At 37.6% G+C, this 7349-nt stretch overlaps 1 pseudogene; it reads left to right on the top strand.

Moving 5' to 3' along the window:
- Positions 1-5678: 5678 nt before the first annotated feature.
- On the top strand, positions 5679-6360 carry LOC102815775 (annotated as a pseudogene).
- Positions 6361-7349: the final 989 nt, after the last annotated feature.

Here is a 7349-nt window from a genome sequence, read left to right as displayed (position 1 = left end):
ACAACAATGACATGATAATTTCAAAATATGTTTTTGACAACGTAAACAGTGACTATACACGTGGACCTCGCCAAATGGAATATACAGAAATCAAATTTACTATATCTTTAGGAAGAAACTACATAGAAACTCAATGTCATCAGCCAAAACAAAGCCAGGGCAGACTGTGGAGCAGACCATCAATTGCTCTTATGCAAGTTCAGCCTGAAGCTGAAGAAAATTAAAACAAATCCATGAGAACCAAAATTTAGAGACCAGTTTAAGAATAGATATGATGCATTTGGCACTAATGACCAAAGACCAGAAGAGTTGTGAGATGACATCAAGAATGTCATACATGAAGAAAGGAAAAGGCCATTGAAAAGAAAGAAAAGCCAAAAAAGGATGTCAAAAGAGACTCTTAATATTCCACAAGAACATAGAGAATCTAAAGCAAAAGGAAGAAATGAGGAGGTAAAAGGGCTGAACAGAAAAATTCAAGGTGCAGCTCCAGAAGACAAAGTCAAGTACTATAATGAAATGTGCAAAGGCCTGGAATTAGAAAACCAAAGGGGAAGAATTTGATCAGCATTTCTCAAGTTGAAAGAACTGCAGTAAAACTTCAAGCCTTGATTTGTGATACTGAAGGTGGATTCCTGGTGTGGCATTGTAGGAAAAGCACTGGACTGCTAACTGAAATGTCGGCAGTTCAAACCCACCAACTGCTCCTCAGAAACCCTATATGGGGTCACTATGCATTGGACTTGACTGTATAACACTTTAACAACAACAACGGGTAAAATATTGGAAGATGAGCATGAAGCATTAAAAGAAGATAGAAAACGCTGAGTCACTGTACCAAAAAGAATTGGTCAATATTCAACCATTTTAAGAGGCAGCATATGATTAAGAACTGATGGTACTGAAGTTAGAATTCCAAACTGCCTTGAAGGCATCCGAAGAAAGTTTCTCGGAATTGAGGAAAAATAAACTGAAATGTTTTGACAAACTGATGCAGCACTGAAGGCACTCACATATCTATGCCAAGAAATTTGGAAGACAGCTAGCTACGTGACCAACCGATTGGAAGAGATCCATGTCTGTACCCATTCCAAAAAAGGTGACATAAGGGAACGTGGAAATCATTGAATAAAATCATTAATATTCCATGCAAGTCAAATTAGTTGATGATAATTTAACAATAATTGTAGCAGTACATCTCAGGGAGATGCCAGAAATTCAACCTGTATTCAGAAAAGTACTGGTAAGTATCACTGCAGATGTCAGATGGGTCTTGGCTAAAAGCAGAAAATGCTAGGAAGATATTTACCTACATTTTATTGACTATGCAAAAACCTTTGACTATACACGTGGACCTCACCAGATGGAATATACAGAAATCAAATTTACTATATCTTTAGGAAGAAACTACATAGAAACTGCTAGGAAGAAACTACATAGAAAATGTGGATCATAACAAACTATAGATAACATTGTGAAGAATGGATATTCCAAAATTCTTCATTGTGATCTTAAAGATCAGGAGACAGTCTTTAGTTAAGAACAAGGGGATACTAAATGGTTTAAAAACAGGATCAGTGTGTGCCATGGTTGTACCTTTTCACCATATTTATTCAATCTGTATGCTGCACAAATAAACTGAGAAAATGGATTATATGCTGGCACCATGATTAGAAGAAGACTCATCAACAACCTGTGATATTCAGCTGATACAACCTTGTTTGCTGGAATAGAAACGAATTTGTAATACTTACTGATGAACATAAAATAATGCATCCTTCAGTATGGATTGCACCTTAAAGTAAAGCAAAATCCTTACAACTAGGCCAATAAATAGCATCATGATGAATAGAGAACATTTTCAATTCATCAGAATTTTATTTAACTTGGATTGACAATCAATGCTCATGAAAGCAGCAGTAAAGAGCTCAAAGGACATATTGCATTTGGCAACTCTGCTGCACAAGACCTCTTTAAAGACTTAAAGTGTCCGTTTTAGGACTAAGGTACACCTGAACTAAGCTGTGCTATTTTCAATCCCTTCATATGCATGCACATGCTGGACACTGAAACAAGAAGACTAAAGAAGGAGAATCAGTGCATTTTAATTATGACAAAGGATATTGAAACTACCACAGATTGCCAAAAGAACAAATAAATTTGTTTTGGAAGAAGTTCAGCTAATCACTCCTTACCAAGGTCAATGGTAAGACAGTCTTTTGTACTGTGAACATGCATTGACAGTGGAAGTAACAATGGGCTCAAATGTAACAATTGTGAGGGTGACACAGGTTCAGACAGTGTTTCATTCTGTTCCTGTAAGTTAGAATTGAAGCAATGGCACCTGACAACAACAACTTTGGACAGGTTCTCAGGTGAGTCCTACAGAAAGACATCATGCTTGTTAAAGTGGAGGGTCAAGGTAAAAAGGAAAACCCTCCAATGAGGTGGATTGGCAGATTGGCAGCAATATTAGGATCAAACATAATACCAATTGTGAGGATGGCAAAGGACCAGGCAATGTTTCATTCTGTTGTGCTCTATGAGGTGAAACCGGTTCAATGGTACTTAACGACATTTCATATATATATGGAGCAGGGTGGCTTTTTAGGATAAGCACTGGATTGCAAACCACAAGGTAAACTGTTCAAGTCCATCAGCAACTCCACATGAGAAAGATGAAACTTTTGTTCCTACAAAGATTTAAAGCTTCAGAAACCCTATGCAGGTGGCTATGATTCAGAACTGACTCAAAGGCATTTAACAACAAGAAATATATGCATATGTGTGTGTAGCGTCCTGGTGTACATTATAGGATAAGCATGTTTGAACCACAAACTCACCAGCCGCTCCTTAGAAACCCTATGTAGAGTTGCTATGAGTCAGAACCAACTTGATGGCATTTAAAATCAACAAATATATATATATATTGTTCCTGGTGTGGTGCTGTAGTATAAGCACTGGAATGCTAACTACAAGGTTGGGGTCTCAAACCCACCAGCTTCTGCTCAATGGATCATAACAATATATATATATATTTACTGCTATTGTTCAGTACCCTGAGGTTTGAAGTCTTTCTGTCTCAGAGCAGCTTGTGGGCTCTAATGGCCAACCTTGCAGTTCACAGTTGAGTATTTTTTCTATGGAGACACTTTGTTCATATGTTATTGTTATTAAGTGCCTTTGAGTCAGTTCCAACGCTATAGCAGGACTCCCTTAGTTCATATATATAGGCTCAGATTTGGCAAGGTCAGCCATTTAAACGCATATGTATTGTTGTTAAGTGAAGCTGAGTTGTTGATTCATAGTGACCCTGTATAGGGTTTCCAAGGAGCAGCTGGTGTATTTGAACTGCTGACTTTGTAGTCTGCAGTCTAGTGGTGACCCTACAGTACCACACCAGAAGTCTTAATATGTATACACACTGAAAGTGAAGAGAATTTTCATTACTAATTGCTTGTGGTCTGCAATTCTTGCATGCTAAAAAGATCTTCAGAACATTAGTATTATTGTAATTGATTCTGAATGGATGGGCAATGATCAGATGCCAAATGGTTTATTGCTTGCTATTCACTTTACACCTTCATTTATTTTACGCGTGCTGTTTTTCAACATATCTCTTTAAGTTATATGTCAGCTGTGAATTTAAATAAATATTTAAAATAAATGTAAACATAAGCACAAAATTTTAAAAGGAGGTTATATGAGAACACAAGTGTATTTGACAGTATCAAATGTTAATGATATTGTCAATGAGGCACTTACAAGGAGCTAGTGGAGTAAAGCAGAAGTGGTCACAAGTTTTACATTTATGGAGAAGGAAGTAAGTGCAAGAAATAAATATAAATTTGTTGATTTTTTTTCCCTAGGCTGAGCATTCTCAATCAAAAGGCAAGAAAAAGGTGAAGATGTTTATGCCCATGTCAAGATCTAAGTACTTAAAATCAATTGAATAGTTGAATGAAGAAAGTTAATCAGAGTAACAGTAAATTAACCCTTAGTTCATTGATATGAGCAATTTACCAGTCTATAATGTCTTATCCATAATTCTAAAATCCAAAAAGGTCTGAAAATCCAGACTATTTTATGGGTGATTTGGGAGCAAAACCTGATGTGAACAGATCTGAGACTATTTATATGATTTATTGGAGTCCTGGGGTGGTGCTGTAGGTTAATGCGCTGGACTGCAAAGTTGGTTTGAACCACAATGTCAGAGGCTCAAACTTACCAGTTGCTCCTCAGAAACCCTATCCAGGGTTGCTATGGGTTGGAACCGACTCTACTGTACTTAAAAACAACAACATATGTTTTATTGTACTTAGCTTGAATATTCCTGTTTCTACTCAAAAATACTAGTAATGGTTTTAATTATGGGGTGCTGCCATACACCTAACTGAGAGTGAGATATAAGATATAAGTACTCTATTAACATTCTAATATCTGAACATTTTGAATATCAAAACACATTTTACCCTGAAGACTTTCAGAAAGAAATTATTGATCAATACAGATTATTGGTGGTGGTGGTGATGTGCCGCAGAGTTGATTCCGACTCAAAGCGACCCTGTACAGGGTTTCTGAGACTGTAAATCTCTCCAGGAGCAGAAATCCTCATCTTTCTCCCGCTGAACAGCTGGCAGTTTCGAACTGCTGACCTTGAGGTTCGCAGCCTGATTCGTAACCACTATGCTACCAGAGCTCCTTAGATTATTGTTGTTGTTGTTAAGTGACTCTGTACAGGATTTCCAAGGCTGTAAATCTTTAAGGAGCAGAATGCCTCATCTTTCTCCCGCAGAACCGCTGCTAGGTTCAAACTGCTTACCTTGCGTTTGGCAGCCCGACTCTTAACTACGACGCTACCACAGATCCTTTACTACTGCATACTAAATAATAGGAATCTCTAGTCATCTTTCTACATTGAAAAGACTTTTAATCTTGTTTTCCTGAGACAGTAAAAGAGTCTGACTGGCAGAAGAAGGACCTCTTCAACTATCATACGAAGCAATTCATTTGAATTTAGAAAGAAGACAGCACCTAATAAATGCCCATCAACAGTCATACTTGAGCATCTCTAAGAAACCTTGAAGGGGAGGAACTGTGAGAGTGTGTGTGGCACAAATGAGCGTAGGGACAAGGAGGTGGGGCAGCCAAGTTGAGCACCAGCTCCTTGATTTCCATTTGCTAGCGGAGTGGTTAAGAATCGTGCTGCTAACCTCAAGGTCGGCCTCTCGAAACTACTTGCTGTTCCGCAGGAGAAATACGAGGCTTTCTGCTACGGTAAAGATTTGCAGCCTCGGAAACCCTGTGCAGGGTCACTATGAGTGGAACCAACTCCAAGGTCCTTAACAACAACAACATTCCCTTTTTATTTCCCCACACCTATGGAGTCCTTGCGTGGTGCTGTGGGTTAATGCGCCAGACTGCCAAGCTGTTTGAACTGCAAGGTTGGTAGTTCAAACTCACCAGTTGCTCCTTAGAAATCCTATACAGGGTCGCTATGGGTCAGAACCGATTCGATGGCACTTAACAACAACAACAATGTGGTGGGGGTGGACATTATATTTATATTTCTTTTCATTCATTTTCAAATCTTTTGAAATTTTAGGGTTCCAGATGGTGAGGAAAGGCAGGAAAGGGGAAGAGAGGGAACTAGTGGCAGAAGAGTAGAAGGCGTGGAGATGAAGAAGATGATTACCTTGGAATTAAGGAAAGAAGTCCCAGAGAACAGTTTGTCTTTGATACCTGCCAGTGTCAATGGTGACATTGAGAGCCAGATGGTACTTTTAAAGAATTAGAGTCTGTGAGTAGGGCTGATGGGAAACTAAATTCACTGGCTTAGCTTCCCAGCTTAAAGCAACCTCAAAAGTCAGAACTTTTGTATTTCTGGAACAATAGTATTTCTGGAAACTTGGAAGTCCTGGCAAAGAAATGTCCACATTTTACCTAGCTCAATCAGAGTGGACACAAAATTATATATATCAGCACAGTAGGATCTCTGCAAATTTTAAAAATTTGAGAAGTCTTGACTTTTGTAACTGTTAGATAACAAAACTAGAAGAATAGATAAAATGTGTTCTTGAACTGCTGTGGCAAATTGCATACTTTAGATGGATTTGATCAGGAGGATAACGAAGCATCTAAAGAAGGTCGTGATGAGGATGAAGATGGAGATGACGACAAAGAAGATCAAGCTGGTCAAATTAAGGGTGTGTGGAAGAGGAGGAAGAATATGAGGAGAATGATGACACAAGTTCAAAACTGAGAGAAGGAGAAGAAGAAGTGGGCTTCTCAAATCTAATGAAAAAAGAAATTGAGGGTGAAGGAGATAAAGAGGAAGAAGATGAAGAAAAGGATCTTTGAGTAGAGAAGAGAAAACAAGGTACTGAAGATGATGGAGAAGGATAAAACAACTACATCCTTTGGTTTGCAACAGAGTTATCATAAAGTCTTTTTTTCTTCATGTACTATAGATGTTCTTTCAGAAAATAATGTGTAACCTCTTATAGGAAAAGCATGGCTTTCTTATTTTGGCCTTTTTATCATTTCATTTCAGATTTATTAGTCTATTATGATCATATTGTATGTACAGAAATATTTTCATTGACCTCCCTATTTGTGTAATTCCATAGAAATTTATTTGGAATTAAAATTTTTCTAATTTACGGCTGTTGCATTATCATTTTAATTCATAATTAAAACATAATGGTGCTGTGGGTTAATGTGCTAGACTGCAAGATCGGATTGTACTGCAAGGTCAGCAGATCAAGCTTACCAGCTGCTCCTTGGAAACACTATACAGGATCTCTATGAATCAGAACCAAGTCAATGACAGCTAACAGCAACAACAACAAACTTTTACACAGGTATGTTTCTTTTGTGGATAAGTGCCTTTGAGAGGATTTTGACTCATGATGACCCAGTATATGTTTTCCAAGGATGTAGTGGGTTTGAACCACCATGGGTATAATAGGGTGCATGTTATTTCTAAAGTTTTAAAGTTATTTATAAACAAACTGAAATCATAGCTGTAATATGAAATGACAATAGTCTCTTGAATGATGAGTTTTTTTTTATTTTTTAGAGAGATATATCAGAAATCTTTAGATTAGAGGCAGTGACTTTTTTTTTTTTTTTTTTTTTTTTGCTATGGATATGAGGGTTTAAACAACATAAAACATGACTATTCGTTCGCCTGGATCTCACCAGATACAATACACAGAAAACAAATTGATTATATCTATGGGTGTAGACAATGGAGAAGCTCAATATCAAAACAAGTAAAATAAGGCCAGGGGCAACTGTGGAACAGACCATCAGTTTAGGCTGAAGCTGAAGAAAATTAAAACAAG

The sequence above is a fragment of the Chrysochloris asiatica genome, unplaced genomic scaffold, assembly GCF_000296735.1.
Source record: "Chrysochloris asiatica unplaced genomic scaffold, ChrAsi1.0 scaffold00010, whole genome shotgun sequence".
In the NCBI taxonomy this organism is placed as follows: Eukaryota; Metazoa; Chordata; class Mammalia; order Afrosoricida; family Chrysochloridae; genus Chrysochloris; species Chrysochloris asiatica.
This window is presented reverse-complemented; position numbering and strand designations above follow the sequence as displayed.